The sequence below is a fragment of the Pleurodeles waltl genome, chromosome 1_2 (genome assembly GCF_031143425.1).
Source record: "Pleurodeles waltl isolate 20211129_DDA chromosome 1_2, aPleWal1.hap1.20221129, whole genome shotgun sequence".
Classification (NCBI taxonomy): domain Eukaryota; kingdom Metazoa; phylum Chordata; class Amphibia; order Caudata; family Salamandridae; genus Pleurodeles; species Pleurodeles waltl.
Window position 1 is genome coordinate 209,325,718 of NC_090437.1, and position 27,646 is coordinate 209,353,363.

Here is a 27,646-nt window from a genome sequence, read left to right on the forward strand (position 1 = left end):
TGGGGGATTCTGCAATTCTGGGGGACCCTAAAGGAACTTAGCAATATCTTCAATCTATCAAAGTAGTACTTTAGTCAAAAACACTTGAAAATAAATTAAACATTTTTCCCACCACCCTGAGTGCCATGCTTCATCATCGGTCATCCTACCATGCCACTGTATTCTCTGGTGGACATAGAAGCACTTTACTCCAGTATCCCACAGGAACAAACAGTAGAGGTAATGAAGGACTTTCTTGGGCAAACCGAGGAAGATAGAACAACTCCTATTGTAATGGAATTTCCATGTATTGCCCTTGCTGAAAACTACATTGAGTACAATGGAACAAGCTATCACCAGATACAATGGATATCGATGGGCAATACCTTTGCCTAGAGTCTAGCCTGCCTGTACATACATCAGTTTGAGACTGATCACATGTACCCTTTGATGTAACCTTTTTCTGATCACTTTGCAATCTGGTGCAGACATATTGATGATGTCATTCTTATATGGAAGGTAGTGGATGATTTGACCCTACAGTTTACTGCATGGATAGATACCATTGATCCCTACCTTTAGTTCACCCAAATGATCAGGCATAAAGACAGCAATTTTCTTGATCTAAACATAGAAGTGAGAAATGACCAGTTTATTTCTACACCTTCAAGAAATCAACAAATAAGAATGATTTACTACGTTTTGACAGCTTTCACCCAAGGGCTCTCAGAAAAAATCTCCCTTTCAGCCAGTTTCTCTGAGTAAGGCGCAATAACTCTGGGCTCATGTCTGTTACTATTTTTTATACTCTCACTCACAGGGTAAAACATATTATTCTATAAAATTGGAGAATCCTACAAAGTACTGGTAATGACTGCTCCCTTACCCTTGTTTTCTTACAAAAGAGGTACTAGTCTTAAGGACCATCTGGTACAAACACAACATAGAAAACAAGATATTAGCCAAATCACAACAATATGGGGTCTCCCCTTTTCATGGGTCACAAATCATGTGGCAGGTGTACTATTTGTAGGTTTATCAAGATCTAGATGGAAATTGAAATTGATATGGACCATTCTTGGGTCCTGAAATCCCACACCAACTGCAATATGGAGAATTTACTGTACATGATCACATGCCCATATGGGTCAGGAAATGTGGGTATGACATCTCACAAAGTGTGTATTAGGATGATAGAAGCTACACAGGATGCAGGAAGAAGACTACGAAGATGACAACCCATTTTCTGGAGAGCAAACATAGTGAGGATGACATTAGCTAGGTTTTGCTGGAGAGAGGTCTTACACCATAGAAGGGAAGTGTAATGCAGTCACTCATTAATAGGGAACAGTGTTGGGTGTACCACCTGAAAACACACATAAAGGAACTAAATCAGGAGATTCCATGGCTACAAGTCACATAATGATTATATGTGATATTATGATACCATATATTGCACATTTAGCTCCTATGATTCTTTGGTTTCTATTATTTGACCAAAGACACTTAGGGGGTCATTCTGACCCTGGCGGTCATTGACCGCCAGGGTCAACGACCGCGGGAGCACCGCCAACAGGCTGGAGGTGCTCCCAAGGGCATTCTGCCCGTGGCGGTATGGCCGCGGTCAGAAACGGAAAACCGGCGGTTTCCCGCCGGTTTTCTGCTGCCCTGAGGAATCCTCCATGGCGGCGCAGCTTGCTGCGCCGCCATGGGGATTCCGACCCCCTCACCGCCATCCTGTTCCTGGCGGTTTTGACCGCCAGGAACAGGATGGCGGTGAGGGGTGTCGTGGGGCCCCTGGGGGCCCCTGCAGTGCCCATGCCAATGGCATGGGCACTGCAGGGGCCCCCGTAAGAGGGCCCCTAAAAGATTTTCAGTGTCTGCCATGCCGACACTGAAAATCGCGACGGGTGGTAGTGCACCTGTCGCACCCTTCCCACTCCGCCGGCTCCATTCGGAGCCGGCTTCCTCGTGGGAAGGGGTTTCCCGCTGGGCTGGCGGGCGGCCTTCTGGCGGTCGCCCGCCAGCCCAGCGGGAAACACAGAATAACCGCGGCAGTCTTCTGACCGCGTAGCAGTATTCTGTTGGGGGAACTTTGGCGGGCGGCGGACCCCCTTACTGTACGAACACATCAAAGACTCATATATCAGGTTAGGCTATGAGTTAGACTTGGCATCCTTGGCGTGGTATCCCCAGTCTTTTTTTGCCTCTGCTTCCCATGTTTTGACTATGTGCTGGATTCTGGGCACTTTGCCACTTCTGACCAGTGCTAAAGCGTAAATGCACCTGTGTAAATTGTATGTGTAATTGGCATATTCCTGTTTGGCATATTTTATTTACTAGGAAGTCCCTAGTAAAGTGCACTAGAGGTACCCAGAGCCTGTAAATCAAATGCTACTTGTGGGCCTTCTGCACTAATTCTGTCACCCACCTGAATAGCCCTTTAAACATGGCTCAGACCTGCCATTGCAGTGTCTGTGTGTACAGTCTCAATCTGCCAATTTCACCAGATAAGTGTACCCACTTGCTAGGCCTAAACCATCCCTTTTTCTACATGTAAAAGACCCATAAGGTAGGCCCCAGGTAGCCCCATGGGCACGGTACAGTGTATGTTAATAGGTAGGACATGTACCGATGTGTTTTACATGTCCTAACACTGAAATACTGCCAAAGTCAGTGTTCACTGTTGCAAGGCCTATCTCTCTCATAGGTTAACGTGGGGGCTGCCTTTAAATCGCTTCTAAGTGGAGATTCCATTTGGGAATAGATAGAAATTGGGAGTTTGTTGTCTCTAAACTCACACTTTCTAAAAATATATTTTTGAAAGTAGTCATTTTCCTGCTTAAACTATCCTGTGACTCTGCCTGTTTGTGGATTCCCTGTCTGGGTCAGACTGACAGTTTGGCTGTTTGTGAATCCCCTCTAGACAGTAAGACAAAGGGAGCTGGGGAGTAGCCTGCATATCCTGATAGGCCATCTGCGCTAGAGTGGAGGGAGGAGTGGTCACTTACACCTGAATGGGCTGTGCCTGCCCTTTCACAATGCAGTCTCTAACCTCCTGGTGTGAGTCTGGAGCCTGGCCTGGGCAAAACAGGATCTTGTGAACAACCAAGACATTCCTTTGAAGTTTGCCAAATTGTAAGGCAGAAAGGGGTATAGGTTTTGGACCCAAAACCCCAAATTTTTTGATGTATTCAAGGATTCAAGAGGAACCTCTGTCAAGGAAAAGAGTTGGGGAGCTGAGGAGAAGTGCTGCCTCTGACTGTGCTTTGTTGGGCTTCAGTTGAGCTTTCCGCCTGTTGTTAAAGTCTCAGGGCCATCAAAGACTTCCTCTGCCAGCACCTGGACTCTCCAGTGAGACTCCTGCCCTTCCAAGTGGTGCCCTATCCAGTCCCTGGGTCCTTGTAAGGTGATGCTAGTGGAAAAGGACTGAAATCCACGTAAAGACCACCATGCAGGACATTTTTGACGCACCATCCACAACGCGGCTGATAAGCCTTGTGGCTGAAATTGACACTCCCCTTGCATCGCGGCTGGAAGATTGAAGCATCACAGCAGGGGAAACGAATCGCAACACCAGCTAGCGGCTGCTGATAATGACGCAAACCCCATGCAGTTTTCTGACCCTGTGCAACCGGATTTCTAACGCAACATTTTGGTACAAATACTTTACACATTGCTTCTGGCGTTAAGCCTTTCTGCTCGTGCCAAGTTACCAAGGGGGTGAGTGGGGTTTACCCAGGTGTGCTTCTCCGTTACCCTGACTAGAGTGAGGGTCCCTGCTTGGACAGAGTGCAACCTGGCTGTCAATCAGAGACCCCATTTCTAACACTGGTGATCAGCAGTTGGGATTGGACTTGTATTTGTACTTGACATACAGTGATTAAGTTTACACTATGTTTTTCAGTGCAGACCATTACGTGATCACATACTACTTGTCTTAATTACTTGTCTCTGTTTGCATTTTCTCATTTTGGACTTTTTTCCTACTTCCATATTTTTGGTGATCTTTTTGTTGATTTTGACCTTCTCATTGGGAACTCTTTTTCTGCCTTGGAACTTTGCATTTGTGAGTGAACCTTGCCATCATGTCTCAATCTGGGAATGCATCAGCTGTGCCTCCAAAAGCTGTTTTTGAGTTGGAGAAACTGGAGTGGTACATAGTAGTTCAACTGAAGCAGTTTTGCAAGGATCTTGCCTTTCCCATTAATAGCTCCACCAGGAAGGAGGAGCTGTCAAAGGCACTGAGGGCCTGGGTGACCACCCAGGAGGCCGAGGGGCACACAGAGGAGGAAGATGAAGATAAGGAGGTGCAGAATGTTCACAATGGTGTGGTGGATGTGCCTGTTATGCCTGGGGGGAGGGTCTCCAGGGCAGGTAGCAGTATGTTATCCGAGGGTCTGACTCCTGAAGAGTGGCAGGACAGACAGGCAGCGAGGGCTCACCAGATAGAATTGGAGAGGCTCAAAAGGGAGATGGAAGGGAGGAGGCTGGTCATTCAAAAGAAAAAGTCACTGCTGGCTCATGAGCTCAGTTTGAGGAAGCTTGATCGGAGGAGCCAGTCTAGTAGAGACGGTGGCAGTAGTACCTCAATGCAGCCTGAGAGGATTCCAAAGGATTTAGTGAAAGATTACAAAAGGGGGGATGACATATATATGTGGTTTAAGGGGTATGAGTCTGCTCTGCATTTGAATATGGTCCCTGAAACACATTGGGGGGCAGCTCTGTGGATGCACTTTGAGGCAGAGGGGAGGGACACTCTGACATCCTTAGGGAATCCTCAGGGGCTCACTTACTCTATCATGAAGAACGCCTTACTCACAAGATATGGTCTCACCCCTGAGCAGTACAGGGTTAAGTTTAGGTCCTTCACAAAAAGGAATTCCAAATTTGTTTGGAATGTGTTGACTCTTTTTGCAAGTCACTGGATGGTTGGGTGAAGGGCATCAAAGTGAAACCTTATGAGGGGTGTACAATTTGATTGCTTGGGAGCATTTGTTGAGTCTTTGTTTTCCAGAGCTGTGCCAGCACCTAATTGACAGCAAGCTGACTGACCCCAGAAAGCTTGCACAGGAAGGAGACCAGTAGGAGAGCACCAGGGTCCAGAAGAGGTATTGGAAAGACCATGCCAAGGGTGGGCAGGGTCCCCATCAGAAGAAGTGGTGGGGTAAAAGTAAACGGGGGAAGATCTCTAAAGGGCCCCAACCTAGTTTCCAGGGTAAGGATTCCCAGCCCCCAGTAGAAAAAAAAACATGGATCTCTACAGGTAAACCTGCAGGGGGGGATCCCAAATATCCCAAGGTGACACAGGCACCCCCTGTTGAGCAGTCACAGGGTTTGGCCAGTGTAGCCCTTGGGGAGGAGTTGGTTCCAGGTAGGTGGGAGCCAGGAGAGATGATCCTTGTCTCACTAGGGGGCAGTGAGATGGTCCAGAGGACCCTCGTGCCTGAGAACACTAAGAAGTGGGTGACCATCAATGGGCAGAGGGTGGAATCTCTGAGAGACACAGGAGCCAGTGTGACCACAGTGAGGAGTCACCTGGTGTCGGAAGAGCAGGTAGTCCCCCATGCACTTCACTAAGTAGTCGCAGTGGACAACTCAGAGCACCTGCACAGAGTGGCGCTGGTTCCCTTTGAATGGGGGGGTCTCAGGCTCCTTGAGGATAGCTGTGAGTCCAACCATGCATATAGATTGTCTGCTCGGCAATGACCTGGAGGATTCCCCATGGAAGGCGGTGGAATGCAGGTCTCGCTTAGAGATGTTGGGTCTGCCTGGGTGGGTGTGTGTGTCCACCCGGTCAATTGCAGCCCATCAGGGTGATCAGGAGACCCTGGAGCCTGGTAGAGTGGCCCAGCTGTCTGCCAGACGGAGGAAGGGCAAGTGGCATGGGAATCCCCCTCCAAAAGTTCCCAATGTCCAGGAGGATGCTGAACCTGAGGGGGAGTCCCTGAGGCCTAGAGTGGACAGATGGATGAACTGGGGCAGGTCCCTGAGCTGTCTCAGTGGGAGTAGGAAGAGGGACCCACCAGGGAAGCATTCTGCGAGTCACAGAAGACATGCCCTACTCAGAAGGGTTTGTGGCAGCAGGCTGCAGACCAGGTGTCTGGCAAGGAGCCTGGACCACATTTGATTTACTGGAAGGACGGCCTCCTGCACAGTGAGCCTAAGATTGCTGAGCCTGGGTCAGCCCGTGTGCTGGTGGTACCCCAGTGTTTCAGAGCTTTCCTACTGGGTCTGGCTCATGATGTGCCTTTGGGGGGACATTTGGGGCAGAACAAGACCTTTGAGGGGCTTGTTACCCACTTTTACTGGCCCCAAATGTACAGGCACTCAGATGCTTACTGTAGGTCTTGCCAAATTTGTCAGGGAAGCGGCAAGAGTGGGGGCAAATGTAAGGCTCCCCTCCAACCTTTTCCAGTTGTCAGCACCCCCTTTGAGAGGGTGGGTATTGACATTGTGGGGCCTCATGACCCCAAGACAGCTTTAGGCAAAAGGTTTATCCTGGTCTTGGTGGACCATGCCACCCGGTACCCAGAAGCCATTCCCTTGAGGTCAATCACTGCCCCTCTGGTGGGACGTCTGTTGATGGGTGTTTTTTACCTGCGTGGGGTTCCCCAAGAAAGTAGTATCTGATAGGGGTCCCAACTTCATATCTACTTATGTGAAGTCTCTTTGGAAGGAGTTTGGGCTGACACATACGTTTGCCACTCCTTACCATCCCTAAAGTAATGGTCTGTTTGAGAGATTCAACTGCACCCTGAAAGGCATGATTATGAGCCTGTCAGAGCCCTTTAGGCGGAAGTGGGACATCCTATTGCCATGCCTTCTGTTCACCTAGAGAGAGGTGCCTCAAAAGGGGCTTGGATTTAGTCCCTTTAAGTTACTGTATGATAACCCTGTCAGGGGACATTTGAGTCTGGTGAAGAAGGGCTTTAAGAAAGCCCACATTACCCCCCCCCCAGAATGTATTTAGTTACATGCTGGCTTTCAGAAACCAGACTGCTAGCTTCCGGCGGCTTGCGCAGGAGAACCTGGAGGCAAGTCAGGAAGACATGAAGCTCTGGTATGACCAGAATGGCACTCTGGTTGAGTTCTACCTGAGGCAAAAAGTTTGGATGATGACCCCACTGGAGCCTAGGATGCTCCAAGATAAGTGTACTGGGCCTTTAAAAGTGGTGGATTGCAAAAGAGATGTTGCCTATCTGGTGAAATTGCAGACTCTCAGGAACCCTTTGAGGGTCCTGCATGTGAACCGCATCAAGCCTTACTTTGAATGGTCTGAGGTAACCATGCTCCTGGCAACAGATGATGGGGTGCAGGAGGAGGAGGTCCTCTTCTTGATCTCCTGTCGGCAAAGGAGAAGGTTGGGTCTCTGGAGGGTGTGAATCTCTCCCCCTCACTGACCCCAGAGCAACAGAGAGACTGTCACCAGGTGTTGGGACAGTTTGTCTCCTTGTTTTCCTTGGCACCAGGGATCACTCATTTGTGTACACATGATGTGGACCCTTTGGACAGCCCTATGAAAAGTCCTGACCTGACAAGGTTAGGGCAAACATAAAAGATGAAGTATCTAAGATGTTAGCATTAGAGGTTATTGAGTTTTGCAGTAGCCCTTGGGCCAGCCCTGTGGTCTTGGTCCCAAAGGCTGCAGCTCCTGTAGCCACCCCAGAACTCCAGTTCTGTGTGGACTACCGGGGACTCAATGCAGTCACCAAGACTGACGCGCACCCCATCCCCGAGCTGATGATCTCATTGAGCGTTTAGGGGGTGCAAAATATCTAATTACATTGGATTTGACCTCTTGGTATTAGCAGATTGACCTGACTGAGAGGGGTAAGGAAAGAGAGGTCTGCATTCTCCTCACCAGATGGGCACTACTAGTTCAGGGTGTTGCCCTTTGGGATGAAAAATGCCCCTGCCAGCTTTCAGAGGTTGGTAAACCAGGTGTTGGCTGGGCTAGATGATTTCAGTGCCGCAAAGCTGGATGTCATTGCTGTGTTCAGCTCCACTTGGGAGGACCACTTACAGCACCTCTGTAAAGTATTGGTGGCCCTGCAGAAGGCAGGCCTCACTTTTAGGGCAAGTAAGTGCCAAATAGGTCAGGGTTCTGTGGTGTACTTGGGATACCAGGTAGGGAGTGGCCAGGTGGTGTCCCTACGGGCACAAATTGATACCATTCTGGCTTGGGAGACTCCCAAGACCCAGACAGGTGCGAGCTTTTTTAGGTCTCACGGATACTGCAGGAGGTCTGTAAAAGGGTACAGCACTACTGTTGCCCCCTTGACTGAGTTAACCTTCAAGAAGCAGCCCAGAAATGTGACTTGGACTGAAGCTTGCCCGACAGCTTTTGATACCCTGAAGGTAGCCATGTGCACAGCACCCATGCTGTAGGCATCTGTCTTCTCTAAGGAATTTGTTGTGCAGTCTGATGCTTCAGAGCATGGTATGGGAGTAGTATTAGCACAGCAAAATAAAGAGGGCCTTGACCAGCCTGTAGTCTTCATTTGTAGAAGGTTACTTCACTGGGAACATAGATGGAGTGCACTTGAATGTGAGGCTTTTGCTGTGGTCTGTGTGCTGAAGAAGCTAAAACCCTACTTGTTTGGGATTCACTTCCAATTTCAGACAGACCACAGGCCCCTCAGATGGTTGATGGTAATGAGGGGTGAGAATCCAAAACTGTTGTGGTGGTCCATCTCCCGCCATGGAATAAACTTTATGGTGGAACACCACCCTGGCACAGAACATGCCAATGCTGCTGGTCTGTTCAGATTCTTCCACCTTAGTGATGAGAACTCCCATGAGGTTGGGTAGTTTCTCCCCACTTTCAGCTGGGGGGGCACACTTGTTAGACCTGGCATCCTTGGCGTGGCTCCGCTGTCTTTTTTGCCTCTGCTTCCCATGTTTTGACTGTGTGCTGAACTCGGATTTTGCTGTTTTTGGTACTCTGGGCAGTTTACCACTGCTTACCAGTGCTAAAGTGCAAGTGCTCCTGTGCAAATTGTATGAGTAATTGACTTATTCCTGATTGGCATAGTTGATTTACTAGTAAGCACTGATTGTGCCACCCACCTGAGTAGCCCTGTAAACATGGCTCAGACCTGCCACTGCAGTGTCTGTGTGTGCAGTTTTAAACTGCAAGTTCGACCTGACAAGTGTACCCACTTGCCACGCCTAAACCTTCCTTTTCTCTACATGTAAGGCACCCCTAAAGTAGGCACTATGTTACCTCATGGGCAGGGTGCAGTGTATGTTAAAGGTAGGACATGTACTGTTGTGTTTTACATGTCCTAACAGTGGAATACTGACAAATTCAGTTTTCATTGTTGCAAGGCCTATCTCTCTGATAGGTTAACATGGGGGCTGCCTTTAAATCACTTCTACGTGCAGATTCCCTTTGGGAGTGGATAGAAATGTGGAGTTTGGTGTCTCTGAACACACAATTTAAAAATACATCTTTTGGTAAAGTTGTTTTTTAAATTGTCAGTTTGAAAATGCCACTTTTAGAAAGTGGGCATTTTCCTGCTTAAACCATTCTGTGACTCTGCCTGTTTGTGAATTCTCTGTCTGGGTCAGACTGACAGTTGGGCTGTGTGTGAATCCCCTCCAGACAGTGAGACAAAGGGAGCTGGGGAGTAGCCTGCATATCCTAATGGGCCTGCTCCTCTCACAATGATGTCTCAAACCCCCTGGTGTTAGTCTAGAGCCTGACCTGGGCAAAGCAGGATCTTGTGAACAACAGAGACTTTCCTTTAAAGTTTGCCAACTTCAAAGGCAGAAAGGGGCATAAGTACCCCACATTTTTAGATTTCCTCAAGGATTCAAGACAAACCTCTGCCAAAGAGAAGAGCTGAAGAGCTGAGTAGAAGTGCTGCGCCTGCCTGTGACTGTGCTTTGTTGGGCTATCGTGTAGTTGCTGCTTCTGTCTGTGAAAGGGGACAAAGAATGGACTTTGTTGTGCATTCCTGCTTGAGAAGAATCTCCAAGGGCTTGAGTTGAGCTTGGCGCCTGTTGTTGAAGTCTCAGGGCCATCAAAGACCTCCTCTGCCAGCACCTGGACTCTCTGGTGAGACTCCTGCCCTGCCAAATGGTGCTCCATCCAGTCCCTGGGCCCTTGAACGCTGAAGCTGGTGGCAAAGGACTAAAATCCACGCAAAGACCACTGTGCGGGGACATTTTTGATGCACCATCCGCAATGTGGCTGATAAATGATGCGCTGCTGGCCTCGCGACTGAAGTCAACCCTCTGCCTGCATCACGGCTGGAAGATCGACAAATCGCGGCTGGAGATATGATGCGCAAAACTCGCTAGTAGCTGCTGATAACGACGCAAACAATGCAGTGCAGTTTTCTGACACTGTGCAACCGGATTTCAAACACAACATCGCTGGGTGTGAAAAATCGGCGCAAAACATTCCCAGACCTGAGGTGCCCGTCCGTTAATCAACACATCGATCACTTGCAAGGGAGGAAAAACAACGCATTCCAGAGCAGAGAAGTAACGACGCAAGGCTTCCCTTGCAATCAAGGAATTGACGCATCGCTGCTTTTTCTGACGCACGCCCTCCCGTGCGGCTATAATTTTTTACGCAAGCAAGGTACTTTGTGTAACAACAACGTTCTCACTGTTTTTTATGGATTAGGGGTCAGATGTATCAAAGGGTTTTACCCATTTTGTGTCTATGGGAAAATGTGTTCATACATATGGCTCTAAGACTCTTATTTGTTTAAAAAATTCATATCTTGACTTGTATATGTTGGATTTTTGTCGTTTTGATCTTGTCTAATTTAGATAAACATTACCTTTTTTTCTAAATTGGTGTGGTGTAAATTTTTTTGTGTTTTCACTGTATTACTGTGTGTTGGTACAAATACTTTACACATTGCTTCTGGGGTTAAGCCTTTCTGCTTGTGCCAAGCTACCAAAGGGGTGAGCAGGGTTTACCAAGTTGTTTATCTCCTTTACTCTGACTAGAGTGAGGGTCCCTGCTTGGACAGAGTGCAAAATGACTACCAACCAACGGCCCCATTTCTAACACTATGAAAAAATGACATATGAATTAATGTGAAGCTTTTTAATGTCTATTTTTGATGTTATATGGCCTTTTTGAAAATTAATACTGTGACATGTTCATTTTGAGTGTGAATCTCAAATATACTTTGTGGATCCTAAATATACCTTTTTGGGTACCAAGATAACATCTATAACTGTATGCATCCATTCTGCGTCTCTCAAAACTATAAAAACATATATATATTTTTCTATAAATACGTTTTTTTCTACAACCTGCCGTGACCTTGGTACGCTTGCCCCCAAAAAAAACAAATACTAGCATGCCCAGTTGACCACAGGAATGCAGAATGTGGTTTTCCAATGGACCCTTATGGAACAGTGCAGAATTAATTTCCCAGAAGTCCTAGTTGCCTTGTGATTGCATGCAGATTAATGTCCTCAGGTTCACATGACCTCAGCATAAATATGCCCCCTTATAGTTCATTTGCTTACGTTGCAGACATCGTTTGGAGGAGTCTATTTACCACAATAGGTGAACCTGCAGGGTGTACACTTTGATGAAGCGAGTAGAAATATCAGACTCTTTATTATGGGCTTTTCCACCATCCATGTTTGTATGATTATTTGTCGTTTTTTTATATTTCCCCAATTTCTTTCACTTTCAGTGTGTGCCCACAAGACCACCCTTTTTCACCTCCTCCGTGAGGTTTTCCCTAGTTTAATACAGTGTATATACATGAATCAGAGTGCCACATGATTTGCATGCTTGTGCGACCACTATTCATGTATTTCAAACACCGTGTGCTGTGCATATTGGAATGCTCACTTGTTTCACAATTTACAGTGGAAAGCATTAGTCATATTTGAAGTGTGCGGCATGACTTTTTCACAATTGGCTGAATTCAGCATTTTGCAAGGAGAAATCTCCCCTGTCCTTTGTGTTTTTCATATATTTTTGGTTATTTAATTTTCTGTCTGATATTTAATTTCTGTTCATGAACGTTTATTTGTTTCTGCAGGACCTCTTCAAAATACACACTGTGTAAGAAAAGCTTCAGTTAGTAAGAGAAGAGAGACTTACAGCAATTGGTAAAGTGTTTTTGTGTGCCTGTTTGAATTGTAAGATGTAGGATCTAAGGGCCACATGTATGAAAACAATGGTTTGCGAATCGCAAATAGCGATTTTAAAGAAATCGCTATTTCCGAATCGCAATTGGCCATGTAACAATATTGCGATTCAGAAATAGCGATTTCTTAAAAATCGCTATTTGTGATTTGCGAGGCCCATTTACCGAATCGCAATTAGCATTTTTGCAAATTGCTATTTTTTTTGCGATTCGGTAAAAAATCGCAAATTGCGAGAAAGTTCTAGAAAGCACACCTGGAGGAGCCTGATGACATCACCAGCAGGAAATGAGTAATCCCAGGCAGTTTCAGGTGCCACACCCAGACCAGCATCATGAGAGAGAGCAGCCCAGCCACACAGAGAAGCACTCAGAAGGACCCAGCACACCTGAGCAAGGATGGATACCTCAGGCCAAGCACAGGGGAAGGGTGAAAGAAAGTGCAAGCTGAAATTCAGCGAGCAGGAGCTTGAGGTGCTGACTGAGGAGGTGGTCAGGAGCCGTGACCGCCTTTTTGGAAAAAGCTCACTCCAGGTGCCTGAGAGTGAGAAGAGGAGACTATGGACGGACATACAGTCAATAATCTGCGCAATTGTAGTGGCACAGCGCCCCATCGAAGAGATCAAGAAAAGGTGGTATGACCTGCGGTCCTGTGCAAAGGAGAGGGTGGCAAGGAGACTTGCGGAGGCCAGGGGCACAGGAGGCGGTCCACCCACAGAGGCACCATCCACACCATTGGAGGACCTTGTCGAGTCCACACTCCTCCCTGAAGCTGTGACTGGGGTCACGGAGATTGACACCTCCGGCACACCAAATACCAGCCAAGGTAAGTGCAATATTGATTTGTAACCCCATATGTGTATTCACAAAAGCCCCTTAGGAATTAGCAAGTAATGTTATACAGTGTGAGAAGTAGTCCAGTCCACATCTTAGAAGCAGCACAACAATGCATTATGGTAGTGGCAGTCCACAACCCAGAACTGAAAGTAGCACAAACAATGTATTTAAGTAGAGTGACATCCAGAGGAATACAACACACACAACACCGTGTAGAGAAGTACCTGTACCTTTATTACCATTGTATGACCGTAAATGTGACATACATAACTGACATGCTGCATATTGTTGTTGCAGGTGGGCCAGGCCCAGCAGCCACAGCATCAGCACGGGTAGGCGAGACAGACACCCATCTGGCCTCAGATTCAAACACCAGTGGGTCCCTCAACATTATGACTGTACGATGCAGGCCCAGGGCACTGCCACGTCCAGAGCTCAGCAACGACTCCGATGAGCAGCAGGAAGGGCCAAGTACCCCATCAGAAACAGGCAGGCGCAGCCAGATTCAGGAGGTCAGGTGTCATCAGACCACAGCACCACGCAGGATGGCGACAGATTCCTGGGCACAGCAGCATGAGGCAGGTGAGGGTCCCTCCTTATTTGGTGGCCTGGAAGCTGCTATGTTGCAGCAGCAGCGTCTACAAAATAGGCAGATCCTCGCATTAGATAAGAACTTGTGCAAACATAACCGCAACATGATGGACCTGCATCGCCAACTTGACTCCCTCAATAATAACATTGTACAGCTGCGTGAGGGACTGGTGCAGGCATCACAGGACACCAGGGACCTCACAAGTGCTGTCCGTGAACTCTGCCAGGAGCTGCGCCATGAGAGGGTGAGCCAGTGATGCAACTGGGCACCCGAGTGGTGTGCGTGGGCGCAAAAAATGACTCTAGCTGCCAGTGGACTGCTGTTGACACTATGAAGTAATAGTGCATTACTCTGGTCCTTCATTGTTTTGCGTTTATCACATTACCTGTTTTTTGTTAATACTCACACGTACATTACCTGACTTAAGGTAATACATTTATTTCACTACAGGTACAGTTGTCAGTGGATTTGTGTCATTTATACTCACGTCTGAAATGGTTGTGTGTGATGTCGGCACGCCTTTGCCTTCCCTCTGCTGCACTGGTCATGTCTGCTGGCTGTAGGGGTGGTATGGGATCATCAGCCTCATCAGATTCAGATTTACATATTTCTACAGGTATGCCCTTGGTGATAGCTATATTGTGTAAGATTGCACAAGTAGCCACTATTCTACATGTTGTCTCTGGGCTGTACTGTAGTGCCCCTCCACTTTTGTGGAGGCACCGGAAGCGACTCTTCAGCAGTCCAAATGTGCGCTCAACCACATTGCGGGTTGCCCTGTGTGCTGCATTGCATCTCCGTTCAGCAGGTGTTGCAGGATTGAGGTAGGGCATCATCATGTAGGTGCACACTGCGTAGGCACCGTCTCCTGGAAGGGACAGAGGGTATGATGAGTAACTGAGCCATCTGACATCGGCACGACATCAATGCGCCAGTGTACAGAGGGGCAATACCTAGTAGATATCCTTCACCTAACTCCCCAGCGAGCAGTTGTGTGTGAATCCTGCTGTGGCGAAAGATGTACGAATCATGTGTACTCCCTGGGTACCTGGCCACGAGATCAGTAATGATGTAGGAGGCATTGCATATCACCTGTATATTCATTGAATGTTGGTATTTCCTGTTGCAGTACACATACTCTGTGGCTGATGATGGACAGATTGCCACATGTGAACCATCTACGGCACCTAGGACGTGGGGGAACTGTGCTATCTGGTAAAACTCTATTTTTGTCTGCTGTAATTCCTGTGGGGTGTGGGGGAATCTGATGTACTGTTGTAGTTTGCTCAGCATGGCGCTGATGAATGCATTGAAAAATCTAGAGAGGGTACTCTGTGATACCCCTCCAGCTGCTGCTATGACCCCTTGATAGCTCCCTGAAGCGAGTAGGTGGAGGGAGCATAATACCTGCACATGGGTGGGTATGCTGCGAGTCCTTAGTGTTCTGCGCTGCAGTATGGGTTGTAGCTCAGCTATCAGATCAAGTATCATGGCTGAGTTCAACCTCTACCTCTCAAATATTTCCTCCTCTGTCAGGTTAAAACGTGTAATGCACACTCTGAAAATGCGCTCCTGTCTCCTCCTCCCTCTCCTAAAACCTGCCAAGATTCTCATCCTCCTCGCCATGACGTAGAGTGAAGCCATTGTTGAAAGAGTTTGAGGCATTCTAGGCCTCTTTATATAGGTTGCACCTGGTTACCACCTGGTTTCAGTTCATGGTATTTTGCATGTGCAAAATACCATTCTGAGAATAATCGCAATTTGCGATATTTTGATGCATCTCGTTGTGACTTGGATTTTACGACTCGCAATTTGTGCCTCGCAATTTCCTACTGGAAATACCGAGTCGCAAATTGTGAGTCGCAAAACCAGGTCACAACACAAAAAATCACAAATTTAGCAATTTCTTATTTTTGGTCTGCGAATGCCTTTCATGCATCGCAGACCACTTTTTTGCACTCGCAAACGGCCGATTTTTGTGATTCGCACCGTTTTTGAGTGCAAAAAAGTTTCATACATCTGGCCCTGAGATTCTGGGTAATTGGAGTCACTGGTTCTGAAGAAAGCAGCGGACCCGATTGGGGTCAAATGGCTGAAACTTGTTTACCTAATAGATGCAGAAGTGAAGATGACTAGGGTGGTCAGAGCTCACAGAGTTTCACTCAGTGGAAAACCACAGAGTTACATAAAAAATCTGCAAGATTCTGTGTAGTTCAGCAACTGCGCAGAAATAGGCACGTCACGTAGCTCGCACTGAATTTTAGTATTGGGAGCTTCTTCAGCACTAAAAAATAAGTGAGAAAGGCTCACGAGTGTGCGTCAGATGGTACTGCTTCATGAGTTGATTATGTATGCGCTCAAGACGATTTTTACTCTAGCTGCAGCTTTCTTTTTTTTTTTTAAGATGTTTTTTATTGAGTCAAGTACAAGAACATTAACTTAACATTGCCAGGACGGAGATATGCAGTTGTAAATATATATGTATAAGGAATATTGTACTTATAAATGCATATTAAACATGGAAATGAATTAAGCATATACAGCAATATAGTATCAAAGATTCCAAGTTTGAATAAAGAAAGAAGAAAGAGAGAGGGAGAAGAGCTATAGTGATAGAAAAGGGAATCAAGTGATAGCCATGTGGGGAGAGAGGTAATAGACATTAGTTATAGCGAATGTAAGATGAAATAAGTATATATAAGAAGAAAAACAGGAAATATATTGATTTTTTTTTTTAAGGAGGAGAAAAATCCATTTCCTTTGCAGTGCGTGAGAGATAGTTACTTAATGGCAACCATAGCTGATGACGTTTGACGAAAGTTCCTGTTGAATCAAGCTTGTAGCTGTCAAGTCTATGATGATAACATACAGAATTCCTCCACTGTCTGAGAGTAATGTTCTCCGAAGATTTCCAGTTAGAAGTAATAATAGAGATTGCAATAGAAAGCAAAAGGTCCACCAATTTTCCAAGAGGCCGGAATGAACTTCAGATATTGTGTATGCCACCCAAAAACAGTAATTCATATGACACCGGTAAGGAGATCTGAACTATTGCTGAAATGCGAGACCATATTGAGGACCAAAAAGTAGATAGGGATGGACAGGAAAAAAACATGTGAAAGTCAGTACCCTGCTGAGTGTGGCAGCGCCAACAATTGTCATTTTGTGCAAGTTTGAGTTTGTAAAGGCGTACAGGAGTGTAGAAAAGTCTATTTTAAAAAAAATATAGGGTCTGTGTGAGGCTTGCAGTGCGTGCAGTGGAATGTATCTTATACCATATTCTATCCCATAAAAAAGTTGGCCAAACAACACCAGGATCTGATTCCCACAATGTCTCAATAGGTGATTTGAGTCTAGGTGAAACAGACATTCTTAAAAATTCCAGCTGCCCTAGGATAATTAGAAGTTACAATCGGGTGTGGAGATGATGCAAGAGAAGAATGATTATGATGTATAAGTTTATTGAGGGCTTCTTGGACTAGAGTAGAAAGAATGATATATTGGGATTTCATGCGAATAGGGAGATAATAAATTGAGGAGAGAGTAGTAAAAGGGATGATAGAGTCTTTATGATATAAATGGGAAATGAGAAGAATACCTTTAGTCATCCAAGCCTTCCAACACAAGGTTTTACCTTGTTTCCTAAGTGAAGTATTGTGCCAAATAGGACTGTTAAAGAATTGATTAATGGGGGGTAAGATGCAAAATAAAAAAAGGTTTAAGTAAGTTGACTGAATGGGAGATAGTGCTGGGCAACCAGAATTTTGGGGGGTTAGACATAAATATAATGTGTTTATGGGAAAAGGGAGAAATAAATGTTTCTTCCAAAGAGAACCATAGCTTTTGAGGGGCATCATTGAGTGTAGATAAATAGGGATGTATTTGCTTAATGCCAAAAGATTTGTGATAAGTTATAAAGACAGGGAAATTAACTCCACCTTGTACTTTAGGAAGTTTTAATTTCGAGAGAGAGATTTGGGATTGTTTACTGTTCCACAGGAACTTGGATAGAATTTTATCAATTGAACTAAAAAATAGTTTAGGTATCTTAATAGGAAGCATCATAAGGAAGAAGTTAATGATAGGGAGAAGCATCATCTTAATGGTGTCCAAGCGGCCCCACCACGTGAGATATAACAGATACCATTTCTGTGTGAGATCTACAAGCTTTGCTGATAAGATTTCTAAATTAGTCCTTTATGTATCCTTGAGAGTAGTGCAGTACCATACCCCAGGCATTTAATCTTAGAAGAATTCCAAGATAATCCTGCATCAAGGAATACAGAGCCAGTGCAATGAGCATTAAGTGGTAAGACCACTGTTTTGTCTATATTAAGTTTATAGCCAGATATATCAGAATATAAGTTCAGCTCATGCAAGAATGCAGGAAGAGAAGTGTCAGGGTGAGACATGAACAAAAGAATATCATCAGCATATGCCATAGATTTGATGTGTGCATTATTAATTTCAAACCCCGTAAATTGCTTAGACGTTTTTAATTGGTATAGAAAAGGTTTGAGAGCCAAAATAAATAGTAAAGGAGATAATGGGCATCCCTGACGAGTACCCCTTTTAAGAGGGAAAAAAGGAGAACGGATACCGTTTGTTATAATTGAGGAACATGGTGAGGAATAAAGAATGGATCTAAAATGTTGGAATTTAGTACCTAGTCCATGCCATTCCAATGCTTACGACAAGAAACCCCAGTAGACCCTATCGAAGGCCTTTCCCGCATCCAATGATAAAGCTGCCAGAGGAATCTTAAGTTTGGATGCCTTGTTAATAATATTTAAAAAAGTAAAGGAATTATCTGCTACATTTCTATTAGGGATAAAACCAGATTGATGAGAATCAATAAGGTCAGGTATATATGGGAGTAAAAGGAGAGATAAAACTTTGGCATAGGGTTTACAATCAGTATAAATTAAAGATATGGGTCTATAACTTTTACAGTCAGTCGCATCCCGATCTTTTTTGGGAATAAGACAAATCATGGCCTTCATAAATGAGCCAGATGCAGAACCTGACATTATAGAGAGATTAAGTAATTGAAAGAGTTTGGGGAAAAGAGACTTAGCAAGCTGAATAAAGAATTCTACTGTGAATCCATCTGGGCCTGGAGCCTTACCCTTGGGGAGAGATTGTAAAGCTGTATATAGTTCGGTAAGTTGTAGGGGTTGGTTTAAAGATGAGAGGTCAATCTGCAATGGGTCTCTTGGTTTGAGATTAGAGAAATATTGGTTGAGAGATTCAACTGTATGTGTTCTGGAGTGTACAGGTCCTTATAGTAAGAAGCGAAACATGATGCTATATATTTATCTCTAAAGTGTTTAACACCATTTTTATCTGTGATAGATTTAATAGTTGTTTTTTCTTTTCTTTGTTTCAAATATCGAGCTAGAAGAGAACCAGCTTTATTGTTACCACCATAATATATGGCATTTATTTTCAGGAGGGTGCAGCATGCTTGTTCAGTGGTATATTGGTTAAACTCCATTTTAGCTGAGACTAGTGCTTCAAGATGTCATTTACTAGTTTTGTGAGTATAGTATTCATGTTCCAGGGACTTTATATTTTCAAGGATGGAAGTCGATTTTTATTGAGCAGACTTTTTTTTTGAATGAACGTAACTTATGATGAAACCCCGAGAGGCTGCTTTGAATGCATCCCACACAAAATGAAATGATAGTTGATCACTATCGTTGATGTGAAAGTATTCTTCTATAAACCTACTGTAGGAAGTGATAAAAGTAGCATCTGAAAGTAGCGAGTTATTAAACCTCTATGAAGATGTTTTAGAACCATTAAGAAAAAGATCAAGGTCAGTAATCACAGGTGCGTGATCTGAGATCAAAATAGCACCCACATGTTGCAATAAACCTTTACTCAGAAAGATATAATCAAGCCTAGAATGGGAATGGTGGGTAGGAGAATAAAAAGAGTATTCCAAGAGGTCGGGATTGAAAACTCCCTAGGAATCAGAGTGAGAATGCTGTAAAATAATGTTTTTAAAAGCTTTGTGGGAGGCATGTGGAATGAAACGTGACGTGGAACGTCTGTCCAAAAATGGATTGAGAATTTGGTTGCAGTCACCACCTATTAGTAAATTGTTTGAGGAATGTTCAGAGACAATATGTGAAAGATTCTTCAAAAAATTTGGATCTGGATGTGTGGGGCCATATATATTTAGGATAGTAAGAGAAATATTGTCAATTGTAAATGTAACAGTACCCAGCGACCTTCTGTGTCTTGATGCTGTGAAATTATGGTAGGTTTGAGAGATTTATGACAGAGTATAATTACCCCATTTTTTTGGGATGGAAGGGGAGTAGAAAATGTCCCCCACCCATTGTTTTTTAAGCTTAATTGCCTCAGAGTCGTTGAGGTGAGTCTCTTGCAACAAAGCAATGTGGCATTTCAAACGAGCTAGGTGGGATAAGTCACGCTGACGTTTAATGGGGTCTTTAAGCCCCTTAACGTTCCAAGTAACAGTTCTAAGTTGCATAACAAGACGTATTAATAAACAACTGCTGTAACAAGGAAAAAACTAGGCATCTCAATTTTGCAAAAGCAAAGAAATGGGAAAGAAACAAGATAATAAAGAAAAAGAAAAGGAGGAAGATGACCTCCAGAAGTTGTATATACATGGATGTGGCAGTACAGGGACTAAAGTCCACGGAAGCTAAAGAAAACAAGATAGAAAGTGAATACCGTGAAAAGTAGAGAGACAGCGGAGAACCTGAAAAGACAGGCAAGAGTGGCTTCAGCACAAGAAAAGTGATATTAGATATTAAAACATATGAAGCGAGTCTCATGGAAGAGAAAAAACATATAAACTAAAAATTTACCATTCAGGAGACCAAATAACATAATAACTACAGTAAAGGACTGTAACATGAAAAACAATAAAAATCAAAGCTTACCAGTGGAACGTGTAGGAGAACAATTTGGATGGTGAGAAAGGGATACGGTTGGGAAAGGAACATGAGGATTGCACAAAGAATACTATCTAAAAAAATATACGTATATATATAAGAAAATAAGAAGATGCAGAGAAGAAAAAACATGGATATAAATATTAAACATAACCATTACTATTAAACTGTCCAGAAAAAAAGAAAAAAAAAGGACATTAAAGACAAATTACATTATATCTTCAAGCAATTGCAGATGTTCCTAGTTCCATTGCTTCTGTTTTGTGTTGGTTAATAAATGTTTGTAGTGCTGAAGGTTCCTCAAACGAGTAAGATTTGTCCTTGAATGTTATTTTGAAAAGACATGGGTGAAGAAGACCATATCGAATATTCAAGGATTTAAGTTGTAGACGTAAGTCCAAAAACTGTTTGCGACGTGCAGCTGTAGCAGGAGAGAAGTCTTGTGTGAAAAACACTTTATGACCTGACCATAGCAAAGAGCCCATCTTTTTGGCTTCCGAGAGTATTTGCATCAAGTCAGTAAATTGGAGAAAGAGAATAATAATTCCTCTAGGATGTGCACGAGGGCCAGTTGAAGTCTGTGGACCTAAACGATGTGCCCATTGGATAGAGAGGGGAGAGGTAGGAGGCAAGCGAATAATTGAAGGTATTGCTGTTTGAAGGAATGCAATCATGTTAGAGCCTTCCGAACCTTTTGGAATCCCAAAAAGGTGAAGATTATTTCACCTATTTCTGTTTTCTAAGTTTTCAGTAAGCCTTTTAAGTTAAGCTATGTCCTTAGAGATCTGAGGACTGAAAGTGTTACCATCTTCAAGGTCACTTACTCTCTGTTCCAGAGAACAAATCTGTTGTTCGTGTTGGGACCATTGCTCCTCAATACATTGCAAAGAGGCATTAGTGTCCATCATAAAGGGCTTTAGTGCACGCAATTCCTCCATGACATCATCTAGAGTAAGATGTGTAGGTGATTTTGAGGGAGAATCAAGGTCTTTTTTGGGGCGCTTAACGGAGGAGGTGTTAGATGTTTTTTTTCGCAATTGCACCAGCAGCATGAGATGAAGAGGCTCTATCCTTTAAAAAGACTGCAGCACTATCCATTGTTAAAGCTGATGGTAGAGAAGATTTAGTTATATGTGTGCTCATCACTCAAAGAGGATTATTAGACTTGGAGAAAGATGATGTGCGCACCACTCGAAGAGGATTATTAGACTTGGAGAAAGATGATGACTGGCAACTATGAGAATTATGTGGTCTCCCCATAGAAGCCAGCAGCAATTTGGTAATAGGAAGCCAGCAATGTGAGGTGTTGATGAAATTATATTACGATGAGAAGCTGCTGCCAGAAGTTTCCAACAACAGAGCAAAATATAACAAAAAATATATAGATAGAAAATCCTAAATTATTCTCTCATAACAGGCATGACAGAATACCACAAGAGCAAAGCACTTTACTGCACATAGTCAAACAATTGATGACTAGTTTTAAGGGAACCTTTTGAAAAGGAAAACCCCCCTCCCTCAAAGGAAAGCATTTACCATGTTATGAAGAGCAATTTGAAAGAGCTCCTTGACAAGAGCTGCCAGTTGAAAACCTCAGCTAAATGTGTTTGAAGAGAAAGGTCAAAAGTTTAGCTGGCTGTCAGAAGGTAATAAATATTCCATTGCAGAGGAAACTAGGGCCCATATTTATACTTTTTTTGCGCCGCATTTGCGTCACTTTTTGACGCAAAAGTGACGCAAACTTGCAAAATACAATTGTATTTTGTAACTTTGCGCCGTTTTTGCGTTAAAAAGTGGCGCAAATGCGGCGCAAAAAAAAGTATAAATATGGGCCTAGATTTGTAGAATCACATCCAGGCAAGCAGTTAAAAGTCAAATAGAAACATCTCTGTGAAAGTTTAGGTTTGTGCAGAGGCTTATGGAGTGAAACTCAAATGACAGATAAATAATTACCTCAGGCCCTCACATGAAGTCTCTGAAATGACTTCAAAACTTGATGTCTCTGTAAGATAAAGGCATATTTATGCAGCGGCAGAGCTCCGTGCTCGAAAATGTTGAAGAAATTAATCATTTTGATGTGAAAACATCTCCTTCTTTCCAGGAAGTCCTGAAGCCTCAGGAGCTCTAAAGCTCAGCGGCCATCTTGCGTGACCTCCAGCCACGCCCCTAGCTGCAGCTTTCTGATCACAAACTGTTGTGACTGCCTGCGGCCGCCCGTCTTGCTTTGGACAATTTGGATTCTCTTCAGCAGGGATTAGTTTATCATCTATCCAAACTGCCAGGCTTTTGACCACCTGCATAGGAGTGGGGGTCGGGCCCAAAGCAGAGGGTTAAAGATGGGGGCCACAGAGTTGGGGTTGATTACCTACCAACAAAACATGTTTTGTCCTCATTAAGTTTCAGCGAATTGTTATTCATCAAACCTGAAACTTGAGCACAGCAAGGACATTTTAGGGTGTGCACTGCCGTGTCACTGCACTTCCTGACAGCTTCTTTGCCTCTGCACTCGCATCCATAGTTCGGCTCAGGCACAGAGGCAAAGGGATTCCCTCATTTGCATTGCGCCAAGCCCCATACAAATGAAGGAAGATTGGTGATAGTGCTGCCACTATATGTGTGCCAGAGCTATCTGTGTAGAAAGTGCCACACAAACGTCTGTTGCCCTTTCTGTAATACAAAAGTGCCATGCCAAGCAGGCACACATGCCTGTTGCGCCCCCAGGGCACTTTCTATAACACGGCCCCTGGTGTCTAGGATTTTGAGTCAATTGATTGGAAAATCACCACAATTCAAAGTCATGTCCAGGAGCACTTTGACACAATCTTTGTGATAGGCCTTACGTTAGGTGAACTTGATGATACTGGAATACCGTTCTTGCTTGTGTTCTTTTTTTTTTACAGTGCTGTTTTTCCTTGAGATGAAAATTGAAAGAATAATTACCATAGGTGGGTGTTTAAGTTATCAAGCACCAGTAATCAGGCACACAAATTACCCAGATGATCTTTCAACCAATTAGGCATTTTGAATGAAGTTCTATAAGCAAGGTACCTTTTTGGGTGAAGCCAAGAATGGTGAAAAAACAAAATGAAAATAAAAATTGCTGTTTGTGTATCTTCCCTCCCATTTAGTCACCCCAAAATGGGATGAATTTGCTGATCCCAGCTGCAAGCCAGCTCTTGCTGACACATTCTAATGGAGAACAGATGCCACTTTTCATATCTATGGGTACATTGAAGTTGCAGTAATAATTGGGTAGATCAGAAGAAAACAGTTTTGCTTTTTTTTTCTTAAGTATGAGGTGATCATGACTACCTAGATTTAAAAGGGATATCCCAGGAAATGGGCTTGGTTGATTATCCCTATGAACCTAATATTCTACAGCTATGCTATCTGCGGCTGTAGCATCCTCTGACCCTTTGCATTCCCCGCCAGCAAGTTCTTCTCCTTTCCAGTAATAAACACCTACAAGAAGGCACCACCCTGGTACTGTGAAGGAAAGATAGCCTCAGCTTGAAAAACATAACAAAATTTGTACTAACCTACTAATTACTAATCTTGGTTTCCGGAGTAGCGTGCTACTTGCCGCAATAAGCCCTTAAGTGCCTCTCCAGGGGTCGTAAGTGCTATATAAATTACAGTTTATACTTAAATAACTTAAAGCACATCGGGCTCCACAAGAAAGACAGAGTGTGATTTAATTTTCAATACAAAAAGGTTTTTGAATGATTAAAAGGGATTACAAATTTAAATTCGCCAATTTACTATCAATCATTAATCAGTAAATAACTGCGTTTTGTAACTATGAAGTTCAAAATCAAAGTCATGTATGCAAGAGGGCAAACTTTGCATAAAGATGTCTCAAAGGAATATTTAAATAAATCAGTTCTTCAATAAAGAGAGTACCGCACTCTACTCGAAGTTGCCATTAAGTGGACAAAAGCCTGTCTGCAATATGTCTAAGCTGTATTCTATTCTACACTAGCCGAATCATCAAATTCTAGCCATGGCTAGCCCTACTCATGGTTCCTATAAAACGATTGAATCAGTTTACAGAGCAAAAAGATAATCTAAGTTCGTTATTTTCCCAGGATTATTCACAATGAAGCTTTTCTAAATATCCTTCAAACTAGTAGTTATCTGCATCAAAATGAGATACATTGGACCAGCCTGTATTCTGAAGATGCCCTGTAGCAGGTGATGACGCAGAAAAAGAAGGTCCGACATATATTCATGTATACCGTGTAATCGAATACACATAATGAAGTGTGATTTTAGTAAAAGAAATAATGTACGAGGGAAATTGTGCCCTCGGGGTAGTTCGCCATCATTATAAACGAGCTTTATTAATCACAAAGTATTAAAATTGTAGTAATCCGTCATAATCGCAAATGTATGCCATGATTTCTTGTTTGAAAACTGTTTTGCTTAGCTTAAATTTAATACAGGCTTTGGCCTAGTTGCTTGGTTTCAAATTCTAACTGCGTGATTTTTTTTTCCTCGAACTAATGAAACATATATTCTTGCTTGAAGTTGTATTTTTCCAGTAGAAACTGGCTGGTACACTTATCTCCAAGGTTTCGTGCTAGGCCAGTTACATCCCCTTTGATACAAGGTCAGTCTGTGCAGGTGCGGACAATGTAGGTACAGATAGTAAAATAATTGGCAAACCATGATACAAATTGTGTTCCAAGGCTCCAAGGACAGTGTATGCATAAATGGGCGCTAGTAAAAGACAATTTTTGATTGGACAATTTGAAGCCAACCTATGAACCCTCCAATGGAAGACCCTACAGAATTTGGAATGTTTCTTACTTAAACCCACCGGACAAAGAGAAGTCAGCCATTTTCCTCGATGCCAGTTTGAAGCCTGATGCCAGACTCCATTTTGGACGACACCCTGATGACCTTTTCTCTATCTGAGAGAAAGAGACTTTAAGAATTCTCACCCTAGAGACTTTAACTTTGATTTGCCCCCGTCTTGCCCATGCAGTAACTTTGCCCCATTTTCCTTGCCGCTGCAAGGAAACTTGCCCTTAACTTTGCCCCTTTGAAATTTGCCCCATGCTGATCAACCGGTGCCTGAAGGAATTAGAGGTTAGTCGAGGTATTCGTTCAATGTATCATGAAGAATTGAAATCTTGTTATGCTGACCGAATGTATGCAATTAGTCAAATACAGTTAGTCACATTGGTGATTTGCATTGCTATAACAGAGTGTATCATTATCCAGATTTTACGTAGATTGCGTTTCTTCCGCCGTTATGGACAGCTAGTAATGTTCATATACATATATCAATTGGTCTTGAGACATATATATATTGTGCTAGCTTTGTTAATATAGGGAAATAAATTCACTAACTTTTAATAAACTGGTGTGGTTATTCATGACTGAAAGGTCATGGTGCGCCGAAATACCAACTGTTATTGATTTCTGATGTGTTATATTGATCTATTAATTGAGTACTGATTACCGATTCCAACAGTTATTGATTATTGATCTGAGTGTCTCGACTATTGAGGATGAGGAGAGCCCGACTCGGTTAAAAGATTCACCGACCTCCAACGTGTCCAGGTACAGGTAATTTATAAGGGCTGGACGCGTTATCACAGGTCCTTAAAACATTCTACTATCATCACCTAAAGGGAAACATTTCACATGAGAATGAAAACAAGTACACGTCCCAATTATTAATAACGATTTCTGCTTTTCCTAGAGTTCAAGAAATACATGGGATATGAAACGGAAGGCAATCAGACATTAGCCACTTTATAATTCAGGCTAACGTTAGTTATGGTCAATGGACAATGGCACAGTTTATAGCATGGTGAAAATGAACACTACACAGTTAATAGCATTTGTGTGTCGATACAATGCAAAACACTTACTATGGAAAAAATCTCCCATCAACAATAGAATTTTTAGGATTTTTCCTGCTGCTATACCCATGCATGGCATGGTTTTCATCTGCTGGAAAAAAACAAGGACAACCCTGACACACTGGAAAAAATCACTTAAAATACATTGCATTTTTGTGTTTGTTTTTCAGAAAGAATCCCTCGCTTTGCAGCTTTGTTTAAAAAAAAAAAACAAGGGTGATTAAACCTCCATGATGTGACTGCCATGTTGGCATTTCCAATTTTCACTGTTACTATTCACACTATGTCAGTTGAAGCTACTTGGCACACATTCTCAGCTGACACCACAGGTATGTAAATTTTGCTGGTGGCACAACATGCCCTGGGCATGCGACCTCTGTCACCTCAGTGGTTTGTTGGTGTGTATGTTAAATAATAAACAATGACTTTAGTCCAAAAGGTACACCGAGCCAGTGTCGAAACACGGGCATTCTTTCTGGCACAGCATTGAAGTTTTCAGCCATCTCCATCCGTCAGGTATGTGTTCCCGTTTACCCAACAACACAGACCTCCTCCTCCACCGCTTAACTTGGACTTTTGCAGCTTTGACAACGTTGCTTAGAAAAACTGAAACAAATAGCTATCAACAGTGATTTGCTGTGATTTACTCTCAAGGTGTGTGTCTCAGAATGGCATTTACACTGACAATGACATTTACAATGGCCAAACACTTGTTTCTTAGGTTATTAGATAATCAGAGAAGTATTTTTAGAACACATTTTTTCATTGGAGAGAAAGGTCAGGTGGATTCACGTTCCCCTATAAAAAAAATCTATATATTGTTCGTTAAATGTCAAACCTTTGGACATTGTTCTCGACGGAACTTACCATAAGCTAGTACATTTTATGTATATTTAACTTGACAATGAATTCCTTATTTTCTTCAATTGTATCTTTATTTGTCTCTCTATTCGTCTTTCCATTCAGCCGCGAATCTAGAAGTTGAAAACAAATGATTAAATGAGTACAGAAAACACAAATGCCTTTTTGGCTCACAACATCAAATAGTGACAAATGCAGATATTTTTAACCAAGTGGATGCTGTGCCAAATAAACATACTTTTCTTTTCTAATTCATGGCAGTATAAACCCGTTTATTCATGCTAAAATAATACATAGAGAAGGTAGGATCGGCTTTGTGGATTAAGCTCTCTACGTTTGTTTAGAAAATAACTACAGAGTCCGATATGACAATTATGCCTATTTTTTTTCCAGTTGTTTTCTGCACTTCTGCACCTTCAGAACTACATA